This window comes from Leopardus geoffroyi, chromosome D1, assembly GCF_018350155.1.
Source record: "Leopardus geoffroyi isolate Oge1 chromosome D1, O.geoffroyi_Oge1_pat1.0, whole genome shotgun sequence".
Classification (NCBI taxonomy): Eukaryota; Metazoa; Chordata; class Mammalia; order Carnivora; family Felidae; genus Leopardus; species Leopardus geoffroyi.
In genome coordinates this window covers 88,181,849-88,209,000 of record NC_059329.1, presented here as the reverse complement: position 1 = coordinate 88,209,000, position 27,152 = coordinate 88,181,849, and the positions used below count along the sequence as shown (strand labels likewise).

The 27,152-nt window shown below is 43.3% G+C and overlaps 1 pseudogene; it reads right to left on the bottom strand.

Annotated features, from left to right (window-relative positions):
* On the bottom strand, positions 1–27,085 carry LOC123600486 (annotated as a pseudogene).
* Between the last annotated feature and the right edge of the window lie 67 nt (positions 27,086–27,152).

Sequence of the window (27,152 nt, the reverse complement as noted above, 5' to 3'; positions counted from 1 at the left end):
GCCTCATCTGTGTGGTGGGGTCTGCCTTTACTTCAGAAGAATTTAAGGATAATGACTATGTCCTTGCTTGGAGTAAATGCTTCCAGGTTGAGCAAGTGGTAGGCTCTAGAACCTTCCTGACCGAGCTCTCCCAAGTAATTGCTGAGGAAATGGTGAGGGTGAATCAGTGCTTCCCAGAAGGGCCCTGGCAGTCTGAGTTTCCAGGGTTTGACATGCATCATGGGCCACAGGAATCATGGAGAATGGGCATCTGTGAGGGAGAACTTCAGGAGAAGGAGGGATTTCCTTAAGACCAAGTCCTTTTGTTGTTGTTGTTGATGGTGATGATGATGATGATGATGATGATGATGTTGTCTAAGGTTTATTGAAGATGTTACAGCCTGGCAGGAAGATTCAAACTTCTCCACATGGTGTTTTGAAATTCATCCTGATCGTAGGCTGAGTGACTTCCAGGTTGGATGGAGTACCAAAACTAAGGGTTCCAACATTTCCTTGGTGTCAGGATCTACCTCAAGATCTGCTGGTCCAGGGCTGAGACCTCAGATATATAATTAGCCCTCCTTTCTCTCTCCTCCTCCTGCGGCTTGATGGAGATACCTCTCCCCGGGCCTCTCTGCATCTGCTTCATCAGACATGTGACATAGCCCTGCCGCCTTGTTGTGGAGCTTCTGGCTGGGAATAATGGCGGTCTCCTCTCACAGGGCCGTGTCGGTACGGAAGTTGTCCAGGTGTGTGTAGTACGTCTCAGTGATGACCCGAGTCGCCTTCTTCACGGTTCTGGTGAGAACGTGGCCTGTGTTGGCGGGTAGGGTAAAAGGGCCAAGGCCTTAATATTTGACCTTTGTAAGATGTGTCTGTGTTATACTGCAAACTAGTGAAGTGAAATATTTCAGATCTATTTTAGACTTAATCTTTTCTGTCATTAAAATTTGTGCATTTTAATTAAGCCCAAGCAGAATTCCATTTGCAATGGCATATTGAATATCTTTGTAATTAACAATAGCAATCCAGGTAGATAGGTTTCCTTCACGTTAAAAAAAAAACAACACTTTTTTTTTAAATAATTGAAGATTTACAGGAAGTTGGAAAAATAGTAGAGGGGTCTTTTGTACCCTTCACTCAGTTTACCCCTTGACAGTATCTTACATAACAATATATGTGTTTCATAAATTCTTTATTATATGTTATAATCAGATAAAAATAATCTTTTTTAAAGTTCTTGAAGATGCTTTTTAACCTTTTGTTCCGAATTCGTTCCCTTTCCTGAGCTACACTCCATCAAATTCTAACTCCCTATGCATATCCCCAGGGGTGATATTCAAAATATGAAAAGATATATCAAAACTGACTTTGCTTTGAGAGTGACTAATCAGAACACCAGCCTGGTTCCAACAACTAGAACAGAGTTCTGGATACTCCTGAATTAATCTTTTAGTTTCTAGATCATGGGAATGTCTGAGAGAAAGTATCGGGGGAGGTGACTATTGATCAGTGACATAAAAATATTTCAGTATTTGGACCATCAGCTCAATATCAGCCCACGTTTCCCTGTAGTACACTTGTCACATTGCTTGGTATCCATAGGATTGCTTTTACTTGTCCCCTGTCCCCCCATCCCAATATATTGTCAGATCTTTGAAAGCAAAGACTTTGTGCTTAATTCGTAGAACTGTAGAGCCCAGCATTGTACCTAGCTCAATCTCTGAAAGATGACCAATCCATAAACGAAACTTAGGTTCTGGTCCTAGGCCTGTCCTTAAGCTAGCTGTGTGACCTTAGGCAGAACACTCTGGTCTCAGAATCTTCTTCTGTAAAACAAAATTATTAAACCTTCTTGTTCCCTTTAAATCTTTACAGGGAGTTTGTAAGAATTTCAAGATATGCAAGAATAAGGAAAGACTGATGGTAAAATAAAAAATTCCATTTTGGCAATTATCTGAGTGCCTATTGTATGCAAAATACATAATTTTTAAAAGTCTGGAGGGAAAAGAAAAATGGGTAAACAGTATTCATCCTGTCTTGTGAAAACCATCTTCCATAACACCGTAATAACAGACAAAATGATTTAAGCACTAGAATAGGCACACAAATAAGGCATTTATTTCAGAAATACAGAGAAAAGAGCAATACATTCTAATTGCCATATTGATATAGCTTCATGACATCTGAAACCAGTCTCTTACCCAAATTCCAAGATGTGATTAATGTTGATATATAATATTGGATGAATAAATAATATTTTAAAGCCACTGTTAGGTCTAGCATGTAGTGAATTATTTTAAGCGCTAGTATGCTGTCATTCTTTTCAGCTGCTATTAGCAGTCTGATAATATTTATATGTGTACCAGGCCGTCAAGTAACTGGCCACACTCAGATTTTTCAACTCCAAAGCTCCTGTTCTTAACTACCATTTAAAAATAAGGCACACAACACCACTTTCAATCACAAATGGAAACAACTTTCCCTGATACTAATAACAGAAAAGTCATATTAGTAAACGGGGTGTGCTGGCACAAATCTCCCAGGACAGATTTTTAGCCACTAGAAAAGATTTTATCAGATATAACACTTTGACGTCGTGAGTTTAGTTTGAAAATAACTTTCTTGGGATATGGCGGAAGAATTTTTCCCTGTCCCTGGGTGCCAGCTGTAGATTTACTTCCTCTCAGCTCCAATTCAACCTTTTGGCCTGTTCTGTGAAAATGGGTCTGGGCCTTTAACATTTGTCCTTCGCCAGCTGACCCTGGAGCTTTGTCAGTAGAGGGTGCTGGAGAGATATTACAGGAGGAAAGGGTTTTCTCTCTTGGTTCCTGCAGCAAACTTGAGTTCCTGTGTCTTCCTTCAACACTGGGCTCTGGCGGCACATGTCATTTCCCCAGTGGCCAGTTGCATGACAGTCTTCTCTGGTGTCCTGCCCCTGAAGTGCACCAGGGCCCAGCAGCCAGGCTCCCCTGGTCCCTCCTCAGGCAGTTGTATAAGGGTGTGAACTCCAGGGAGCAGATTTATGGTAAGTTTCACAGGTGCAGCACCACAGAGACTCCTTTGCCATCCAGTAAGCCATGGCCATGCCCTCTCCGGTATGAGCTCAACCTTAGCGGCCATGGGGGCTCTTCTTCTGTACCCTAACTCAACCTTAGGGGTAATCGCGATTGGATATAATATAGGTAATAGAACTGCTATTAGAGATCTGCTATTTCTGTATTCTTTAGAGTTCTCTTTACTTCTTACTAATCATTCATCACTCCAAAGTCATTTTATAGCTGATAATTCTTTATACTGAACTTTCCTTGTTGTAATGACTGTATGATTTCTGTCTCCTGATTATACCCTGACTGATATACCTTGGTACCTATCATAACTTATATCTTGCTATCTTACCTCTCAGCCAACTCAAAACAGAGAAACAAATCCACTCCGTGTTAACGCCCTTTTTGGCATTTGAATTATTCCAAGGCTTTACTTCTCCCATATCAGTCCCCCTCCCACCAAATCCTTCTTGAGACCCTATACTCTAGTCTCACAAATTATGATGCTGATCTATAGACAGACTGCATTCTTTTATACCCTTGCAAACCTAAGTTCTTCTGTATAGAATCTCTCCTTCCTGTAAGGTCCTTGAAGAATTCCTACTTATCCTTCAAGACTCAGCCCCAATATTATCATTTTGAAGCTTCTTTGTCAGAGTTATTCTCATATCTCCATTTTAGCACTTAACACATAGCATTTTATTTTCTCCAATATTTATTTTCCTCATTAGACTATAAACTCCTTGAAGACAGGGATTCCCTCCTGTTTATCTTTATTCTTCTAGCTCCTGGGACAGTGCCTAGCACATAGCAAGACATCAGAACATGCTTGTGAAATGAATCAGTTTGTTTACAAAAGACGCAAGAGATAACACAACTTCAAAACCATTATCATGACATGGGGATCTGGGCACCAGTCTCTGCCAATTCTCTGCTGTAGAATCTGCCCATTTTAGAATTGGGGGTATTCCCAGTCTACCCCCTTGGAGCTCGACTCATGCTACATCTCAGATTCACCTTTGTCCTTAAGACAATTGTTTAAGTCACTATCTTGCTCAAATCTCACTCCTTTAGCAAGTTTTTCAGGACCCTTCAAGCTTCTTTTCAGTCTCCCTTCCCAGCTCCTGTCCCACCCCGCCCCTCCCCCATCTTCTTTCTGGACCACAACTCAGCACACACACAGACAGTGCCAAAGGGACAGAAGCAGGGGGGATTTCAGTCCTTTCCCCCCAAAGCAGAGCTTGTTGGCACATTCCTAATCAGAAAGAAATGATCCTGGTAATGACCACATAATTAATGCGGAAGTACGTGTGCTGCGAAGCAATGTTTGTTTTTCTGCTCCCGTCTCCTGGCGAGGAGGAAATGTTGGCTACAGCTTATCTATGCCCAAGAGACCTTGAACCAGCCTCTTTGGCTTTTCCCACCAGTAACTAACATTATTAGCTGTAGCCTTTACCCTTCAATGTGGCCCTGAAAGAGTTCAAGCCCTGGCCTTGATGTTGCCACCTGTGTGGGCACGGGCAGGTGTCTTAACTCTTCTAACCCTCGTTTTCTCCATCTAGAAAATAGGTACAATAGTAAAAATAGTAGCTACTGAAAGAAAATTAGATGGTACATATAAATTACTCAGCACAATACCCGTATGGAACAAGCACCTAGCTGAGAGTTTGCTGTCATTTTTCACCAAGTCCCACATGATCTGGAAATAAGAAAAGAATAAAAGCTGTTTCCATCAAGATGGGATGTCTACACATGCCTGCCAGGAAAAAACAAAAAAAGGCCCTCTTAGAGGACTATGGCAAAGGTGGATTTTGAACAACTGGGTGACCTGTCCAGGGACCCTAGGGATACTCAGAATCCAAGTGGGTCAGGTGTGCCGTCCTTATTACTACTCTTCAGAGGAAGAGGGTCTCTTGTGATACTCCCACTGAAGGGAAAGCAAACAGTTCCCCCCAGATGTCCCAATACTTCCTTGCATTCTAGTTGCCTTCAATGCACTAGGAGCCCATTGGAAAGACCATGGTGACTAAGAGGCCTCGGGTGGCTTAAGCAAGTCACAGCCCATCTAAAATGGAGCCGGGGTCAATCCCACCCAAACCACATGGCTGGTGATGGGGGTGGGGAGCTGGCTATTACCAGGAGAGGAAATGTCCACTGCAAACACTTTGTCCCGCCCTTCACCTCCCACCAGAATTTCCCACCCACCATCACCAATAAAATGGTTTCATAGATATTTCTAGCTCATCCATATTCCAGCAGGCTCTTCTCCCTTGCTGGTATTCCGGCCTCATTCTCCACTGCTTTTCTTATAATGACAGGACAATGAAACATGGAGAGTCACTGACCCTACGAGTTTAAGTTTTCAATGACTCTGGAATGACGGGGTCCTTCAGTGAATTTGAAATATAGCTGGAGTTGTTGAGTCACTATGTGCCCTGAAACTCAGCTTTGACAGTCTCACTGTAATAGCAAAGTCAACTTTAGAATCTAAAATCAACTTCAGACTTTACACAAGCGAAGTCTAAAGGATGTGGCCTTAATCCTGTTTCACACTAGCCTAACACCTGAAAACAAAAAGCAGTTTGAAGTTTTACTAAGAATGTGTATGCCATTATGTGAATTGAGCTGGTCTTCTGCTAATCTTTTCAAAGCCACAGATTTCTCCAGAACAAGGGACTTTTGTTTTTGGCTACCCTGATACACTTTTCTCATGCTCTCTCTTTGAGTTCCAATGTTTGTTTCTTAAAAACTTTCCTGGGGCACTTGGGTGGCTCAGTTGGTTAAGTGTCCAACTTCGGCTCAGGTCATGATCTCACAGTTCTTGAGTTTGAGCCCCGCGTCGGGCTCTGTGCTGACAGCTCAGAGCATAGAGCCTGCTTCAGATTCTGTGTCTCCCTCTCTCTCTGCTCCTCCCCCATTCATGCTCTGCTTCTCTTTTTCAAAAATAAATAAACATTAAAAAAAAAAAAAACAACTTTCCTCTTCAAGCGCCTGGGTGGTTTAGTCATGAAGCATCTGAATATAACTCAGGTCATGATCTCACAGTTTGTGAGTTCGAGACCCGCTTCAAGTGAGCTTCTACCCCACTTTGGGTAAAAAACATGAGCCCTGGGTGAGCCCCACTTCTCTCTCTCTCTCTCTCTGTCCCTCGCTCACTTGCTCCCTCTCTCTTTCTCTCTCTCTCTCAAAAACAAAAACAAACACAAAAACTTTCCCCTCCAAAGAAGTGGAAAGGTATAACAATTAGGAATTTGCAAAGAAATAAAATTATACTTCCATATTAATTTCTAAAACTGCTTTTACAATGAAAACAAATGAACATAAGCAATACTGATGAGCATCAGTTTTAAGAATTTTCATTTGGTCTTTTTTTTTTTTAATGTTTATTTATTTTTGAGAGAGAGAGAGAGAGAGAAAAACAGAGTGTGAGTGGAAGAGGGGCAGAGAGAGAAGGAGACACAGAATCCAAAGCAGGCTCCAGGCTCCGAGCTTTCAGCACAGAGCCTGATGCAGGGCTCAAACTCACCAACCATGAGATGGTGACCTGAGCTGAAGTTGGACGCTTAACTGACTGAGTCACCCAGGGGCCCCTCATTTGGTCTTTTAAAGGTGAGTGCTCATTTCTACTGCGTTCTCTCAATTAGCCGCACCCATGGCGGAAGCCCTGTTGTTGACACGTGATGGCTATAACTGAGACATAACTGCTCACTGGTGACAGCATGCTTCAATTGCAGGCAAAGCATCCAAAAGGAAGTAAACAGAATCTCAAATGCTGATTGAGCAAAACCTAAACAAATGATGCTATTATTTACTCCTGAAGTTTAGGTATCTTGAACCATGAATACTTTAGAAAAATACAGCATCTTATGATTTAACATTTTGTTATTTCACGGGATGACAACTTTGTAGTCCAATCCAGTCAGTGTGATTTCAGTGTTGTGACCATCAAACGGAGAGACCTTATCTAATCATACACTTTATGTATTTTATACATATTACATATTACACATTATATATCATACATATTATATATACATACATACTCTTTTGCCATTTTTTCTCCAAGTCTATAATAGCTAAGAGTTAAAATTTTCATTTTGGCATATATTTCCTACTGAAGTTGACAAATGAAGGAATGTATAAAGTTTCTTTTAGTCTGTAAAATTTAATCTTTTTAAAAACACATTTCTTGGGGCGCCTGGATGGCTCAATCGGTTGAGCGTCTGACTCTGGCTCAGGTCATGATCTCGCAGTCTGTGGGTTCAAGCCCCACCTTGGGCTCTGTGCTGACAGCTGGGAGCCTGAAGCCTGCTTCAGATTCTGTGTCTCCTCCCTCTCTCTCTCTCTCTGCTCCTTCCCTGCTTGTGTTCTATCTCTCTCTCTCTCTCTCTCTCTCAAAAATAAATAAACATTAACAAATTTTTAATAAAAATAAAAACAAAAACACATTTATTGAAGTATAAATGGCACACGATAAACTGCACATATTTAGAGCATCCGAATTCTCTACGTTTTGGCATATGTGTATGCTCATGAGACCATCACCATTAATCAAGATAGTGAATATATCCATTACTCCCCAAAGTTTCCTCAGGCCCCTTTTTTTTTTTTTTTTTTTTTTTTTTTAATTTTTTTTTCAACGTTTATTTATTTTTGGGACAGAGAGAGAGCATGAACGGGGGAGGGTCAGAGAGAGAGGGAGACACAGAATCGGAAACAGGCTCCAGGCTCTGAGCCATCAGCCCAGAGCCCGACGCGGGGCTCGAACTCATGGACCACGAGATCGTGACCTGGCTGAAGTCGGCCGCTTAACCGACTGCGCCACCCAGGCGCCCCTGTTTATTTATTTTTGAGACAGAGAGAGACAGAGCATGAATGGGGGAGGGTCAGAGAGAGGGAGACACAGAATCTGAAATAGGCTCCAGGCTCTGAGCCATCAGCCCAGAGCCCGACGCGGGGCTCGAACTCACGGACCGCGAGATGGTGACCTGGCTGAAGTCGGACACTTAACCGACTGCGCCACCCAGGCGCCCCTCCTCAGGCCCCTTTTGTAATCCCCTCTGTGCACCCCCATCCGAAGCAACCACTGATCTGCCTTCTGTCATCACAAAGTTTAATCAAATGGGATCCTACGAAATGTACGCTTTCGTATCTGGTTCCCTTCGCTCAGCATAATTATTTTGAGATTCACCCATAAAGTAGTTTGCTGCGTTTCATTGCTGAGTAGTGAGGAATAGAGAGTTTTCTTCTCTGCTCTTGCAATTCATAAAATAGAAGTTTGTTAATTCTGCTAAGTCTTTCGTTGCCTATGTCTGAATGCATTAAATGCCTGTCTGAAATGCACTAAATACGAGGCCTTCTAACTGTTACAACTCCCGGGATACCAGGTTTACCTGTGACTTTAATTAAGTTGTGTTGTTATTGTAAATTGCACGCATTAGGAGAAAGTTTGACATTGATTTGAATTGTAGAATCATCAAATTCCATGACAAGGTTGAGCTTTGGAGATTATGTCACCTACCTCTTCATTTTACGGACGAGGAACTGGATGCCCAGAGTGATATGTGGTCTGTCCGAGGTCACACAGAGCAGGCTTCTTTCAGCAGCGTGACGGCGGCTGGTGGAGGCTTGAGGCGGAGGGTGCGGTCCGTTCTTCCCTGTGCTGTCGGCTTCCTTTCATCATTCCCGGCTGCAGGCTGCTGACCCTCTGCCTCATCCTCTGTCTGGCCTCCAGCCAGTGGTCCCCCCCGCCCCCCCCAAACTCCACCAACTTCTGGGATGGAGTGAGTGGCCTTGCTCCAGGATGGCAGACTGATTGCAGTCCCTCAGTGCTAGAGAGCAGCTCAGGAAACCTAAACTTCAAGACTGCCTCTGCCTGATCAAGCTGAGCTGCCAAATTTAATGGGTGTGTGTGATCTCCTTGTTGCTTTAGAGCAGCCACCAAGGTGTTTCCCTCCCAGAGCCCCAGGCAACAGGGCAAAAGACTCCGGCTGAAGCCTAGAGAGAGAAAACTAGGTTTGATTTGCCTCCTCTTCTTTATCCTTCCTCCTATGATACTTCTGGGGCCAAGAAAGGGCAGGCTTTCCTCCTATATGGAACTCTACAAGCCTGGGCCGTGATGAATAAAGATGGAAATAAAGGAAGCCATGCAATGCTCCCTTAATAGTCTGACGTGCAAAGCTGGAGTGGTGCAGAAAAATCCTATATTCAAGTGCCAGAGCCAGACACCCGCTTTGCATTCCTCTGTTTTTTTTTTTTTTTTTTATGTTTATTTATTTTGAGAGAAAGAGAGAGAGAGAGAGCAAGCACATGAGCAGTGGAGGGGCAGAGAGAGAGAATCCCAAGTAGGCTCCACTCTTAGCATGGAACCTGTCACGGGGCTTGATCTCGTGATCGGAGCCAAAATCAAGAGTCAAACGCTTAACCAACTGAGCCACTCAGGCACCTCTCCTATGTAACAGGTTTTTTTTTTTTTTAATTATTTTTAAATGTTTATTTATTTTTGGGAGAGAGAGAGAGGAGCAGAGAGAGAGGGAGACAGGATCCAAAGTGGGCTCTGTGCTGACATCAGACAGCCCAAAGCAGGGCTCAGACTCACAAACCACAAGATCACGACCTGAGCCCAAGTCAGACGGTACTGACTGAGCCACTCAGAAGCCCCTGTAACAATTTTAATCTCCCTAGCCAGAAGGATGCTTCAGGGAGACTAGGGGGGAAGATCACGTGTTCTGACGAGCTAAATATAAAAGCACATTGACGATTTTCAAACTGCCAGTATTAGCTCCATTCCACTTGCTACCAAAGTGTCCTAATTAATACCCACCTACTCAGACTTACAATCAAATTACAGCTGCCCACGAATCAGAGACCCTCTCCTTTCCACAATACATCCTCTCTCTGCTACAGTGCTGATAACGAACATGGCAAACATTCATGAAAATTTACTGAATGGTACACAGACTATCTCATTTAATTCTTACAACAACCTTATGCTGCAAGCACTGTCATTCACTTATTACTGACGGGGAAACTGAGGTTTGGAAAGGTCACCTGCTCACCGTCGCATATTTAGCAAGTGATAGACCCAGGAGTCTGAAGCTTGGCTTTCAGTTACTAACTGCTTTCTGGTTTTTACTTGCTGGTCTCCACTGCTTCCCACCTGATCACCATGTCACAATGGTTACATTCCTAGACTGAACTAACCGACTTAACCCAACTAGAGGAGGGGCAGTTTTTCCAAGACCTTTACTACCAATTAAAATGATTTGAAATGTACAGTATAATCTGAGTGGATCTGTTTAAGGCAAAACTACAGGTGGCTAATTTAACAGATTTTATTGCTTCTAGAAATCTTGGCACTAGTTAGAGATTAATTATCTTAAGTGAAGCTACCAGCTTAAAAACAATCAACGCTGCAATTAGTTATAGATGAATAAATCATTGTTTCGACCTTTATTTTCCCGTTGCCCTAATTTTCTCACCTACCTTTTATCCTTTTATGTTTGATGATTTTTTTAAGCTTCTGCAAATCTTCTTGTGAATGAGGTGGGAGAGTTAGTAAATCTAATAAGTGAATTGGTGAACCACTGTATTTAAAAGGTTAAATAATAGTGAAATGTTGTTTGCCACTTTGTAGTCCTGTATACATTCTTTACCACGGACCCTTGAACTTTTCAGAAGTCAATTCTGCATCTATCTTCGTGTCACCAGGATCTGTCCCGACGCATCCATTCAATAAATGTTTTTGGAACTTTAGAAAAAGCGACAGTACAAAGAGCTTATTCTCCGAGAGCTGACAACGCAACGGGTAGCGTCAGGTGTATTGGAAGGGCTCGGTAAATGTGGAATAAGTCTCACCTCATCTTAACGGAAGAGGCTTGGATGAAAAATTGAGATTATTTCTAGGTTTTAGAAAGACCCGGAGAGGCAAGATATCTTATTGATGGTGGTTCATTGGCAAGAGGCCAGAACCAAGTATTCCAATCCGAGTATTTGGACCCCAAAGTCTTTGCTCTTTCTTCTACGTTAATGGAAACCCACACAAAGCAAGTGGACATAGGCTTTGCCCATTTGCCTCGTATTTCTATGGGCAGCCACTGAGGGTTCAAGAGAGGACACAGGTGAAGCACACCTTTCCAGTCAGAGGCCTGTGCGCCCCTGGGCATGTGATGCTACCTGCACCAAGACAATTGTCATGTAACCGTCCATCCCAAACTTGGCAATTTTATTTATTTTTTTAATTTTTAAAATTTTTATTATTTGAGAAAGAGAGAGCAAGCAGGGGAGGGGCGGAGAGACAGAGGGAGACACAGAATCGGAAGCAGGCTCCAGGCTCTGAGCTGCCAGCACAGAGCCCGACGCGGGGCTCAAACCCGTAAACCACAAGATCATGACCTGAGCCGAAGTCGGAGGCTTAACTGACTGAGCCACCCACGCGCCCCAAAGCTGGCAATTTTAAACACTGATTTATTATTTCTCATGATTCTGTGGGTTGACTGGGCATTTCTCTGCCCCGTGTGGTGTTGGCTGGGCTTATTCCCACAGCCCAATTCAGCAGGCAGCCAGGCTGAGCTGAGAGGTCTGGGACCATGGTGCTTGGTGACCTTCAGCTAAGGGGCCTCAATTTTCCTCTGTGGGCCTCCTTCTGTGTGGCATCTCATCTCACAGGGCCTTCCCATGTGACCTTCTCCAGTGGTATAGCCTGGACTTCTTAGGGCATGACAATGACAGTGAGGCTGCTGGCGTTTTAAAGGCCTGGGCTTAGAAGTCACAGAATGTCACTTCTGTCACAGTGTTAGAGAACACCATCTCAGATTCAGGAGGAAAAGAAATAGACTCCATCTCTTGATGGAGGAGCAGCATGCTTGCACAGAAAAGAGAATTGTCGGTGAGGTGACCACTTTGCGGGGAACTTACCGCAGAGCCCTCCCCAGGGCCATTATTACACCTAGTCTCCTTCTGAGAAGCCCACATACTAGGAATCTCACAAATCCTGAGCTGACGGGGCCATCCCTGCTGCCATGTGGAAAAAGCCTGCTTGAGAACAAAGTCAGCCCAGAGGAGAGCAGAGCAAGAGGCGGGAAATAAAAAAAAAAAGAATGATGAAACCCAGTTTTCCACTCAGGTGGAACAGACAGGCCATAGAGCTGGTGGTTAAGAGCTCAAGATTCGAAGTCATACCACCCTGAGTTCTAAGCCCAGCTCTGCCACTTATTAGCCGTGTAACTTTGAGAAAGTCAGTGTCTCCAAGCCTTGGATCCATCAGCTGTAAAATATAGATAATAATAGTACCTGCCTTCATAGGAGTGTTGTGGGAATTAACTGTATAACATTTGTGATGAGCTTAGTAAAGTGCTGGGCTCAGTTTAAGCCCTCAGCACATGACTGCTATAGAAAACTGAAATGCACTTAGAACCTCTCCCTCAACAGACTCTCCTGGCTTTGTCCTTGAAGGTCCCAAGTGAAGTCCCCATCCAAGTGAGACTGCACTGGAAACCCGGTAACATACAGCAAAAGATCTTCGATGGCAGAAGCCTTCTAATTAAAACATTCTTATTTCCTCTTATTTTTGAAAAAATGTTTATTTTTGAGAGAAAGAGTGAAAGGGGGGCGGGGGGGATGCAGGGGGGCAGGCAGAGAGAGAAGGAGACAGAGAATCCCAAGCGGGCTCCGTGCTGTCAGCACAGAGCCTGAAGTGGGACTCAAACTCACAAACTGTGAGATCGTGACCTGGGCCCAAATCAAGAGTTGGATGCCTAACCAACTAAGCCAGCCACACACCCCTCTTATTTCATATTTAAACCGTTGAAGCCAAAAACAATGAATGCCAGCCTTTAATTTGGGGCAAGAACCATTGGTAAGTTTTATGCCCTTCTTAAGCGAGTCCTAAGCCAGACAACTTTGATAGGTGAAGAACCACACGGCTATGACCACACCAAGAAAGTGGCACCATTAGAACCTGTCACATTTTGTTTATTCCCATAAAGCTGAATTCAAATCATACACAGTTGTTTCTCAGAGGTCAGGCGGATCTGGGTTTCAGTTCACCTTGAAAAGCTAAAGATCACTTGTCTGACATGGAATACTTTTGTCTGTTATGCAGGAAGTGCTCACCTCATGTATATATCTTGGTCCATTCATGAAGTGATTGCTCATGTCCTCTGTTCTTTGCTGGAGGCGTAGGCTAATTTTGTGTCTGGTGGACTGGTCTGTGAATTTCGGTGGTTATGCATGCATTCTTTTCTCTCTCTGTATTGTACTAAAACACACATAAATAGGGGGCCTGTGGGGCTCAGTCAGTTAAGTGTCTGACTTCGGCTCAGGTCGTGATCTCACGGTTTGTGGGTTCGAGCCCCGCATCGGGCTTTGTGCTGACAGCTCAGAGCCTGGAGCCTGCTTCGGATTCTGTCTCCCCCTCTCTCTGCCCTGCCCCCCCCCCCCCATCCTCTGTCTGTCTCTCTCTCTCTCTCTCTCTCTCTCAAAAATAAATAAAACATTAAAAACACACACACAAATATAACATAAATTTACCATTTAGTGACATTCATAATGTTGTGCAGCCCTCACACCCAGCCCCAAGAATACCTTTCCTTTTAATTCTTTTTTTCTTGAACTAACTCCCTCAGTCATCTCAGTTTGTAGACCTGGCCTGAGCCAGAACTGAAGGAGATTGTTTGAAGCCATGTATCCTGATCAGACTGGTTTAACAAGGCTGAGGAATCTGTTGTGACCGTGAGGAGAGGGCATGGCCCCTGCTGCCTGCAAACCCCACATAGGGGCATGTGGGCATGTGTTGTGTGCAAGGGAACACCCCCCAACCCAACACACACACACACACACACACACACACACACAACAGGATCAACTATCTTTCGTTAATTGGGTAGTTAGTATCACCTCTCCTGACACCACTCTGGAATAAGGTAAAGGTCTACATTTGCTTTTATTTTATTTTATTTTTAATGTTTATTGATTTTTGAGATGGAGAGAGACAGAGCATGAACAGGGGAGGGTCAGAGAGAGGGAGACACAGAGTCTGAAACAGGCTCCAGGCTCTGAGCTGTCAGCACAGAGCCCGACTCGGGGCTCGAACTCACGGACCGCGAGATCATGACCTGAGCCGAAGTCGGCCGCTCAACCGACTGAGCCACCCAGGCGCCCCTACATTTGCTTTTAAATGACTGGCACTCTTTGTAGAAGCATGATTGAATTATTACTTGTGTTTGTTTTTACAGGAAAGGGCCCATGCTCATTAAGTGTTTCATGTGCCAGGTACCTTGCTGCTAATTGGTTTCTTAACATCCCTGTGGAGAAGGCCCTTCATTAGCTCCATCTTACAAATGAAAAAAATGAAGGTTCAGAAAGTTCAGGGGCGCCTGGGTGGCTCCATTGTTTAAGCGTCCAACTCTTGATTTCTGTTCAGGTCATGATCCCCTGGTCGTGAGATCGAGCCTAAAGTTGGGCTCTGAGCTAGGCATGGAGCCTGCTTAAGATTCTCTCTCTCTCTCTCTCTCTCTCTCTCTCTCTCTCTCTCTCTCTCCCTTCACCCCTCCCCTGCTTGTGCGCATTCTCTCTCTCTCAAAAAAAAAAGAGAAAAGAAAAGAAGAAAAGTTCAACATTTCCAAGAGCAGACATCTAGTAAGCTGTAGAACCAGGATTCAGATTCTCATCTCTGACCCTAGAGCCCATGCTTGTAACTAACATTGAATACAACCGTTTATGTTCCACAAGGCAAACCAAACATACCCGGGACACGCAGCCTGAGTCTCAAGAGCAAGAAACATCATCAAAGAAAAGCTGCCTGAGCAAGCGAAACCAATCCTACAAAACTGCAAGGTAGCACATCTTACAGAAGCAAAAACAACTCTACCCCTCACCAGCCCCATTCTTCACACAGAGCTGACCTACCGACTCGTGTAAAAACCTGCTGTGGATCTCAGCCTTCATCTCCAGGATTCGTTTACGCCATTTCTGTCTTTGCCTGGTTAGATCCTCAGGCTCTCCTTTTCGACTTCCTAGTACGCTTTCGCTCCTTTTGGTTGCCTTTCTTAGCTCCTGACTCTAGCTGTCTACACTTCTGGCTATATGCATTTTGACAAGCCGCTTGAGCCCCCACCAGAATTTTCTCTTGGAAATGATCTTCACATTGACCTTATAGGAAATGCAGGTGAGAGAGCCCCAGACTTGGCTCCCACCGCCCCCTCAACCTCTGCCATACTGGAGACCTCTGAGGAGGACACCATTTGCATTTGCGTAAACCTTTATTTACAGTACACTTGAAAAATGTCCTCCAATGTTTATAGAAGAAGACAGAGCAGGTACTACTTTCTCTATTTATTTTTAATGTACAAACATTTCAAGCATACACAGAATGATATAGAGAGATCCATGAACCAGTGCCCAGATTTGACACATTTACATGTATTTGTCCTTAAAGAAATACAATGTTACAGATACCATTGAATACTTTCATCCCATTTCCTTCTGTCCTTCCTCAGAGAACCTACTGTATTTAAACATTGCATTTTAAAACCCATTCTATGTTTGAACCATCCCACACAGGTCCTAAAGCCATATCTAATGATCTATTTATCTATCTGAATCCACAATGGATATTGTTGTTTCATTCTTAAAACTTTCATATAATATCATACTATATGTATCCATTTGCAACTTTTGCAAAGTTACATTTTTAAGATTTCTCTCCATTGAAATGTATCTAAGTTTATTCACTTTACTTACTAGATAGCGTCTCTCTCTACTTGCGTATGTGGACACATGCATTACTCATCTAGTCTCCTGCTGTTAGAAACGTAGTAACTTTGTTTTGCACCATTTCAAAAGATATGGCAATGGCCGGTGTGCATCTGTTCTTGTTAGCCACGGGCCAGACTTTTTCTAGAGCAAATTCCTGAAAGTGGAATTGCTGGGTCATAGGGTAAAACCTACAATTTTAGATGACACTGCCAGTTGCTCTCCCAAGTGTCCCAATTTACACTCCCATTATCTGAGTTTGAGAATTCCCATTTCCCTTCATCTTTGACGACTCTTGGCATTATCACATGTATCAGGTTTTCATCAATCTGTCCGCTAAAAAAATAATTTCTCATTGTTTTATCACTGGCAGATTTTCTTTTTTTTTTTAATTTTTTAATGTTATTTATTTTTGAGAGAGGCAGAGACAGAATGCGAGTGGCTTACGGGCAGAGAAAGAGGGAGACACAGAATCGGAAGCAGGCTCCAGGCTCTGAGCTGTCGGCACAGAGCCGGACGCGGGGCTCGAATTCACGAGCTGTGAGATCGTGACCTGAGCTGAAGTCCGGCACTCAACCAACTGAGCCATCCAGGAGGCCCAGATTTTCTAAATTAAGGGTTTGTTTTCCTTCTTATAAAGTTCACTGAGGTTTTCTATTTCTTCTTGACTCAGTTTTTGTAATTTAAACTTTTCAATAAAACTGCTCATCTACATTTCAAATACCTTGGCATAAAGTTGATATGGTATTTTATTATTGTTTTTCAAATATTCTGTAATATATACTCTTTTCATTCCTGATATTGTTCATTTATGTGTTCTCTCTCTTTTATTTTAATAGATCTCACTAGAGGGTTGTTTATTAGATAAATATTCCTCTCCCCCCCCCCCCCAAAAGGTTTTGGTGGTGTTACGGTGTTATTCTTTCTTGTCTCCTTATTTTCTATTTCATTAATTTCTGTGCCAATTTTTAGTCTTCTTTTTTCTCTCTTTTTTGAGCATTCTCTCTGTGGTTCTTTCAGTAACTGCTTTAGTTGAATGATAAATTAATTTCCAATCTTTCTTTTTTAAGCTTATATATTCACCTTCAAAATCTGCTTCAGCGGTTTGATATATATTTCTTTGGGTGTGATTTTGTCTTAAATATTTAAGAAAATATTTAATAAAATTTAATAAAACCATATTTTTTAATTTAGTGATGTTTTTATTTTATTTTTATTTTTAAATATATTTTTAAGTTTATTTATTTATCTTGAGAGAGAGAGAGAGCACACAAGCAGGGTAAGGGCAGAAAGAGAGGGGGACAGAGGATCCGAAGTGGGCTCTATGCTGACAGCAGAGAGCACAACATGGGGCTTGAACTCACGAACCGTGAGATCATGACCTGAACTGAAATTCAGAGTCAGATGCTTCACTGACTGAGCAACCCAGGTGCCCCAGGACCTTAAGATGTTTTAACTGTAGCCACCTATCTATTTTCTAAGTATATATTTTTAGTATTATTGTTCTATCTTTTCTGGTAAATTATCACCTCTCCTTTATTGTTATTTCTCTCAGTTTATAGACAAGACAATGGAGGTTCCGTGACTTGTCTAGGCTAACACATTTAAAAAGTGGCAACATCCATCCAGAACCCACCTTCACTTGGGAATGAAACATCTGTAGACTCGAATTTGTTGGGATATCCTGGTATGGCTCATTTTTCTATGACCAGCTTTAAGACACAAAGAGTGTTACTGGGTATGTCCAAATATCTGTCAATAGTGAAATGGATGACATGGGTGTTTTGCCCTTCATTTTGGCCCCAAATTGAAATTCAGCTCTTTAAGCACCTTGTGTTTTTCAGTGTATTTACAGAATCTCATTATTACTATACAGGACTGACAAATGCCAGGGGATGTGCTGAGAGTAGATTAATGATATAATATAGAGGAGGCCACTCCCTCCTTCCTCATGTAAGATGGTTATCATACAAAGAGAGCCATCCTTGAGATTTCTTATTTCAAATTTCCGTCTATATGTCCTGCCATCCATCCTTTGATATGTGACAGTTTTATGGCTAAGGTTGGAATTGTAATTGCACAAATTTCCAGCCTACTGCTTCGGTCCTCCAATCATGTTTCTTACTAATAAGGCTGAGATCCCAAGTGAAACGGTTTGTGGATAGCTTACAACCTATTGCTATTGTAAGAAAACTAACAAAGCCCATTGAAGGTGAAGAGTGTCACGGTGTCATCTCTGTTCATGAAAGACAGCCCAATTTTCAGTTGGGGAACAAAGAGTATATTTGAGGGCGAAAGGCTGGCGAAATAGCTTGGCTGAGTAAATGCTCCTGCAGGAACGATTATTGCCTCATCACTCAAAGGTGAAAGAACAGGAAAATAAAATGGCACAGATTGCATCCACCAGGTAACAGATGAGGGAAAGAAGAAGAATATAGTTCCAAAGCTTGCGACGATGCACATGATCTTCAGCAGACCCTGGAAGTAGACGCCTGTGCTAATAATTTGGGATTGTGCGATCAGATTGAGAACTCACGCCTCATTTGAAAAATAAATCACCATAAGATTCGGTGCAGTTTAAATGGATTTAGAAAGAAGCGTTTGAGAAACACAGCCCTGGCTGGCGCTGGAAAGTGGGACCAAGGATGAAGTTGGTCTTAGATGTCTACCTGTGTCAGGCCCTGTCCTAAGCACTTTACATACATTATTTTGAATTTTCTCTTTCACATAGCTAATAAGTGGAACACTCGGGGATTTGAACCCAGGTCTGCTGGACTATCACTTCATATTTGCTTTTAAATGAGATGATGTCTGTAATTTAGCAGTTTAAAGGTTAAAAGTGTAACCACAAGGTGTACACTCTGGATTGATTCTTTTCTCACTGCCCTGAGCCAACGGAAAGGAAATCTGCACAGAGATTTTCCTCTGTTTAAACTCCCCGCTCCCCCCCCCTCCACCGCCGCCACTAAGCAGTCATCACCACTTAAAAATAGGACTTGATACTCCTGAAACCAATACTATTCTATACGTTAACTAACTTTGAGTTTAAATAAATAAATTAAAAATAAATAAAAACAGGACTCGAGCCCCCTCCCACCAAGTCTCAGTCTTGAATTCCTTGTCCTAACCTGTTGCAAGGGCTGCACGCTGATCTGGACTTCAATTCTCCCTCCCCAAGCGATCCCGCCACCTCTATTCTGTTCCTATCCCCATTGCTTTTCTCTAGTTTCTTAGCTACCATTGCTCCCCTTGGCAGCCTGAGTGCTGGCTGAGGACATGCTTCCCATCTCCTCCCTTAGTGCCCCTAGTTGTTAGCTGTTAGTGCCCCTTAGGCCACTCTGGCTTGACTCCATTCCTGTGACAACCTGCCTCCCACCTCCTCTGAAGGCAATTCAGTGCACTCTCCTACCCACCTCCCTTACATTTCCGACATTCATGAAACGCACTGAGCAGCTTCTATGCGCCAGGCACTAATCCAAGCAGTGGGCGTGCAAATATGCCCAAAAAGGTCATGGTGTTGTGACAGAGACAAGCAAGCAAGCAGAGTTTTGAATGCATGCAATAAATGTTCCCATACAGGTGTGCACGGGCCAGCCATGCCACGGTAGCCGTGAGATGGTCTCCTCTGAGGCTGAAGTGAGGATTGAAGGAGGCTTCACGGATAAGGTGAAGACTTACCTGACTCTATAAGAATGAGTAGGAGTTCCCATCATTTCCCACCAGCTGGGTTGCTATGGTTATAGCTATAGTAGGCGACTGAATGTTAAGGAGTAAGGGTAGAAGGAGAGGTGACAAGGAAAGGGAGGGTACTTAAAGACTTTTCATACCATCCACTCAATCCTTTAAGGTGGAGGAAAAAATGATATTCCTGACTGGAGTTTCATTCTTCTGCTAGTGGGGAGAAATTCCCTCTCTTCTTTCTATCCTGTGAAAACATAATGGTGATGGTGGTGGTGGTGGTATTATGTGAGTAATCACCTTTCCCATAATACTACCTACCATTTTTTTTTTAAAGGTACTTACTGTATGTTAGAGACTTTACTCCCTGTCTAAGGGTTTCCTCTTACTGGATACGAAGGTCTCAGTTCCCAGATTGCACTGCTTGTGGCCCCACCTGCTGGTAGGATCCGGAAGTTCAGAAGTCCTATGGACTTGTCCCAGGGCTCCATCTGCCTTTCTTTTAGGTGTCCAGGAGCCCTGACATATGTCCTGTGGCAAGAAGTTCAGACGGGTTTGGTCCTATTTCAATGGATTGACTGCATGGAGGGTACTGAGTGCATCGGAAGCTGGTCATGGTGGCCAAAGCATGGCAGTTCGGCTCCTGTTCTCTGCTCTTGAGCCCCAGTCACTGGAGTGGAATCTCCCACAGGAAGAGAGAAGGGATTCTTTGAGGATGGGTGGCACAGCCCCAGGACAACACTCCCTAAGGAGACTCAGAGCCAGATCATCCTTGATTCTCATTGTGTTCCCCCATGGAGCTGCATCCACAAGAAGCCAGGCTACTCAGGGATAGTGAGGATGGGACTCAGCTTCTCAAGAACCTCGTAAGACGGTAGCAGCAGAACCGACACACTGTCCAATCCTTGCTTGACATGCTGCAGAGGCGGGGCCTCAGCTCACCAACCCTGGTCCCCCCTGGCAGTTTTTCAAGGCAATGGGAGGCGTCTGGGTTACGTTCAGTTGAGACACCCTTGTTTTTCCCAATACAGCTGTACCTCCAGGGCTATCGTTCTTAAAATATACCAGCCTTGAGGGACAGGCAGAACCCATTATAGCACAGACACTTAACAGACCCAGAATCCCCATCTGATACTCTCCTTTCGAGGTTTATTGCCAAGGCAGGCCATAAGTCCCACATCTCTTGACTCAGTTGGACCCATTGCCTTTCTGGATCCTTTTCTGAGTTGCCTGCATTCACCTTCATATACCACCTCCAGCTCCAGCTCTCAGAGGGAAGGTTTGGGGATATGGAAAGGAATCAGTCTGTTCTCTCCCAGAAGATCCCTGGGCTCACTCTTCAAACTGGTCCCTAACACTCCCCAGAATCTTGCATACAGGGAGGGGGCCTTCACTCAGTTACACAGGAGGCCCACTCAGAGTTTCCTTAGGTAGGGAAGGCTCTAAAGACTTCTTTTAAGGTAACCAGTGCCAAACTGCCGGCAATTTCTTTTGCTAAATAAGAAAGAAAAGATCTGCTTTTCATCTTTACAATAACCTTATAAGGCAGGACTTATTGGGATCCTCATTTTATAGGAAAGAACGCTAAGCCACATGAAGTAACTTGCCCAGGTTTTCGGTGGTCAGTAACAGAGCAGAGATTCAGAGCCAGCTCTGTTGGACTTGAAAGCCCCCCATGCATGCTGCCCCCACCTCCTGGCCAGGGAGGGGGTCCTCATCCTCAGTGTATAATATTCGCTGAAGAATGAAGGATACTTTGCAGTGAATGCTGAAATCAGGAATGGGTTGCATATGGACCCACTGACACATGTTACTTCTGCTTGGTTTTGTCCTCTGTATCTGTTGTGGCCCAAAATCTGTAAACCAACCCTAACCTCCAGGACCTCAGAATGTGACCATATTCAAGGGTAGAGACATGACAGAGGTGATTAAGGTAAAATGAGGCCCTATGGGTGAGTCCTAATTCAATATGGCTGATGTCCTTATACGAAAAGGAAGTTGGGACACGGACATTCACAGAAGGAAAGACCATGTGAAGACAAAGGAAGATGGAGACCATCTATAAGCCAAGGGGAGAGGCCCAGAAGAAACCAACCCTGTGCACACCTTGATCTTGGACCTTCGGCTGCCAGAACTGTGAGAAAATAAATGTCTATTATTTAAGCCATCCAGTCCATGGTACTTTATTATGGCAGTTCTAGCAAACTGATAGATATTTACAGTCTTGTGACCGATAGCATTTCCCAAGACCGATAGCAAGGTAGGTTCCCATAAAGAGTAAGCAATGTTTATATAATATTTCCTTAACAAAATTGCTTTCCCCAAGAGTATTTGCCTGGATGCAAGGAGGAGAGACTGGGAAGTGGGAGGCGTCATTAATATGGAGAAAGAGACATCCTACAAGTTTTCTTTTCCATCATGGTCTTACGCGTAGTTACTATTTACAGCATTCGGGCAGTTATCTCTATTGAACTCTGAATGTGAGATGTCTCATACGCTTAATCTCCACAACTATCCTCTGAGGTGATTGCTCATCTTGCTGATGGGAAAACTAAACCATAAGGAGGATAAAGTAATTTGTGGAATCATACAGAGTAGGTGGCAGGAAAGACCCATGCTTTTGATGACTATGAATTTGACTTCTAGGATTTCACTGTCCCCCTTCTCCACAGCTTCTCGGACTTTCCCAGTTACGTATTACAAACTGTGGGATATAGTGAAAGGCTGGATCTTGCCACTCAAAGTGTGGTCCTCGGACCAGCAGCAGGCATTACCTGGGAGTCTGTGAGAACTGCAGAACCTCAGCCCTACCCCAGACATGCCAAATCAAGATCTGCGTTTTAGCAAGATCCTCAGACGGTACCAGCTAGATAATTGGTAGGGACCAATGCAAAATGAAAATGCGAAGCCCTCAGTTTAAAAATCAGCATTTCAAGATGGTGGCAGGAGAGCATTAAACCGAATGTGGGTGGGACTACCCAGGTCTCACACCCATGGAGCCAACCCTGCCCACGGGTGATACACGGGGACCGTAAAGCTTGAGAAGCATAAACCTAGAAGATTCAGTGTTGCAGCCCTTCACTAGAGGGATGCTTTTAGTTGTATTTGATCTTTTTTTGCATTTTATCTTTAAAAAACTCCAAAATTTTGCATTATACTCCTTAATATACCTGTTGGTCTTACCATAAAATAACATTTCCCCCCAAAGAAACCTGGAAGGAAAATATAGCATCAACAACTTCTGGCACTCTGGCCATCTAGGAAGCAAGCACAAGTATCCCGGTGCAAAAATCCTGAGGTGAGCCTATCCTAGGTGCAGACGGAAGAGCCCTCGATTAAATATTTCCAACAGAGTCACACCATATAAATTTCACGTGCCTTTCTTGCCAGACGCTGAGCATTCATTAGTATTGCTCCGGACCAGTTATTTAAGCTCTGGGCCCGTCAGTCTTCTCGTCTATAACATGGGGAGAAGAATAGTACTACTTCAGGGGTTGTTGTGAGGATTCAACGAGATAATAAATAAAAATAAGACACAGAGAACGTTTCCTGGCTTATGTTAAACGTTCAATAAATGTTGACGTGTCGTTACATCGTGGAGATTAGGTTCTTGTTTCACTTTGAAGAAAGCAGAAAACGAGGCAGACAGGGTGTCACAAGGGGAACTGGCTCAGCCTCTAGACAGAGCTCCGTGGGATGGTACTTATTCTAATGAGTTCATCTTGACCTGGGACCTGGTCTTCATTCTACTGATGCAGAAACCTAACTTTGTCAGCACCCAGAGAGTGCAGCTGTAATTGGGGGGTGAACTTACAATACCGGACGCCGGTGGTGTGTGTGTGGGTGTGTGTGCATGAGCTCAGAGAAAAACAGGGAAAGGGGGTGGGGGAGGAGAAGAGAGAGAGGGAGAGGGATTGAGAGAGACAGCGCAAGTAGACATTTTGAGTCTGGTGAGGATGACCTTTACATTTTTCAGCGAGAGAAACTCTTACTACAGAGGGCTTGAAGGTTGCTGCGAAGAACAACGTCAGCAGTGATAAGACAGTCTCAAGGGACTGTCTTGGTCTCAGCTCTGACACCAACTCCCTTTGTTGGGTGGCGTCTTCTGAAACAACCACAGCTGGGTCGCACTGGGTAGCACTGTGTAGTCTTTAAGCCTCAAGGGGGCGCTCTAAACTTCAGCTCCAAGAACGAGGCAAGGGCCATCTAGCCAGGTCTTGCCTTTTGGGTATAAACAAACACAGGAGATTTTTGGAGAGAACACGGAAGGTAGGTGGGTGGGCTGTGCTTAGGAGAGAGTGAGGCTGGGCACATGGAGCTCCAGAGGTGCATTTGGGGCCATTGCTAGAGAAATGTTTTTATCTCTCAGCTTCTACAATTGAATAGAATGATTAGTGTGTGTGTATCCATATTTCTGCTTACAGAAGTTAAACATGCATGTTGTAAAATTTTTTAATATGAGGGAAAGTATGGCTTTGAAAGTGAAATGCACTTGTACCCCCAACCCGGCCCCCCAAAGTGTTGAGTTTCATATGTTTGCTATGACTGTATCCACTAACTAGCTAGCAAATAACTATACATATACAGGAACACATGTGTAGTTATGTCTACGTAAATAGGAATGCCGACAATTAAGTTCACAATGATAACCTGTAAAGCTGCCTGAAAAGCTTGTGTTTCATGGCCCACTGCGTTCCTTTCCCACGAGCAAGTAGCACAGAAAGGCAAATTATCAGAAATTTATGAGCTGAGCATAGAAAGAAAACAAGGGAAGTGAGTTAATCTTCTGAAATGTCTTTCAGCTAAAAGACACGTCCCCTCCCCATCAATGCATCGGGGAACTAGTATCTCACAGACCACATTTGGAAAATGGTGATCTCTGCTTATGTCATTTTGAAGTCTCCTTAAGGCAGAAATTATTACTGTTCCTTTTAGAATTCCCTGCATTGGGGTAAAAATTAACAACTTTCTTTAACCTACCTATGGGTTCTTTGAAAAGATATTTAATGACCTATTTAAGATGATTAAAACCATCCTATTAATTTTTTGCTCATGTTTCAAAGGAGACTGGGAAAAGTAACAGTTATTTAAGATAAAATAAACCAGCAGACCAAAAACTATTAATGCTAATAAATCTAAAAGTAAAGTCTGCCATTAGGAATGGCTTAAATATATGAAGTATTTCTTTTAAAATAATCACTATTCCTATACTCTTCACATAGGTCTAGAAGTGCAAGTTATGATTACTTTTAGGCATATAACACACAAACGGGTAACAAATGGTGCCTTTGGCCCCAAGCCATTCTTCGTCTCATCCACTAGAGGGTACCTGAGGGTTGTTCAACAAAAGCACTCAGGAAACCAGATTAAACATGTGAACCAGAAACCACAGACCAAAAGTGCTGTATATATATTTTAATACTTCTGGCACATGACTAACCAAATTCAGTGTGCTAAAAGATAGCCACATATTTTTTCCCTTATAGAATTTTGACACTTCTGTCTTGTACACCAGTATTCAATTTTGAAAACATTTTGAATCTTGCCTAACGAGGATGGTATTGGGTATTTTACAATATAATAAACACATCTGCTTTTCTAATGAAACTTGTGGTATTGAAGATTACTAGAAAAGCCTGGCAATTTTATTATCATAATCCCAGAATTATTTCTCTATTTTGTGTAATTAGTCTGTTACTTAATTGGATTCCCTCTGAATGGTCCCATGAAAGATGCAGGGTTATTTTTCCTTTATTACGTTCATCTTCTACTCCTCACTCCCTCCCACGCCATGTTCTAGTAAGAGCAAGTTGCTGTATTGGACAGTAAAACTGAAAATTAGAAGTAGTCCAAATGACCAGTAGCAGGGAATAGGAAAGCCAAGAGTGGAGTGTTATGGCCATGCATGTTTATATTAATCTATTAATTATAGTATATATAAATTATAACACTAATGCAATAGTGTCAGGATCGCATTTGCAAAATATGCTGACCATTCGCTAAGGGTCAGTCCCTGTGTTATGTGAATGATGAACAGGAAATAAATTCCAGCTCTTGAGGAGTATATAATTGTGTGTGTGTGTGTGTGTGTGTGTGTGTGTGTGCGTGTGTGTGAGAAGAGATCCGTGATTGAATACGTAGAGGGTAGGGATTGTGAGCATGAACTTTGGAATCAGAAATTCAGGTTCTCCCACTCATTTGTTACATGACCTTGAGCAAATGACTTTACCTGTCTCCGAGCCTTGATTTTCTTATCTGTTAAATGGGGATAATCATCTACCTTAATTTTATTGTGAAAATTAAGTGGAAGCATGACCATAAAATATCTGACACCTAGTTTAGATCATGGAGTTCGGTTGTGGCTTTCTGCGTGTAGCAGGGAATCATTGTGTGATACCATGTGATAGACTGTCTCATGATGGCCACCCCCAGAATGAGATGGAAGCATTGTTCCAGGGCCAGACAATTGGTCTGGTCAGACAAGCTTCAGTCACATCCTGACAGTCCTATTTTCTGGATAGCCCAGTGGTTTGGGCTGCCTGATACGAAGAAAGTCACTGAGAAGGGATCTTGCCTCCTTTGGAATAGCGTGCGTTTCTGTTTTTACTTTAACTGCTTCAAGGGCCAGTGGTCAAAGTGGGCCTCTTCGGGTGAAGACTTCTATAGTCCTGAGAGCCAGTGTAGATGGCTGCTCCCACATGAGCTAGCAGACGGAGCTCTTTCACTGAGAAATGGGCTTGGGGCCAGGCTAGGATGGCAGAAGTGTTTCTCAAGCAACATTCTGGATGATTCTGAAATCCAAGGAATCTGAAGGACCAGGAGTCAAACGGAGTCAAAAGAGTCAACTGGGCTGAGGTCAGAAAAACAGACAATGAAATCCAAATGGGTTACCAAGCCAAGATGGGCAGAGCTGTGCTGAAATCCAGGGTATAGAGCAGGGATTGGAAACTGGCGGGGGAGGGAGGAGGATGGGTGCAGAGAACAGTGAGAACCTACTATTTACCTGCTACCATTCCCGATAGTAGAGCTTATATTCCAATAAGCTAATTTCCCGTGCTGGTAAGTACTATGAAGACAGATGGCCTAGGATAGTGTAATAAGAGTTTCTGGGAAGGCTGTTTTAGCTAAGGTGGTGTTCTAGGAAGAAGGAACACCAAGGGCAAATGCCCTGAGGCAGGAATGATAGAAGAAGGCCATTGTAGCTGGAGTGTCACGAATGAAGTGACAGGTGGAAAGAAATGAGTTTAAAGAGGTAGTCAGGGGCAACTCTTGTAAGGATCTTGTAAGCCATGATAAAGGGTTTGGATTTTAACCATGCAGCGGGTAGCTGTTGGAAGTTTTAAATAGGGCAGGGCAGTTGGCAGGATCTGATTTACATTTTAGAAAGACCCTTCCGGCTGCTGTGTGAAGGTTAAATGATAGCAAGACTAGAGTCTTATACAGGAAAAGTCTTGGAAGAGGGAAGAAGTAGGGACTGCTGTGTCAAATCGGACAGAAATTCCCATGAGCTGGGTCAGTGGAAAATCTGTGTGGCACAGATCCATTTCCTCTCCAACCCTGAGGTTGTCCTTGTACTCAAACCAGGCCAGTAGGTGGGCCTCACCTCTTGACTTCTTTTCCAGGAGCATCTTGGTCCTGGGGGTTTATTTATTCAGATTTCTAAATATGTACAAGTCAATCTAAAATTTTGAGGGA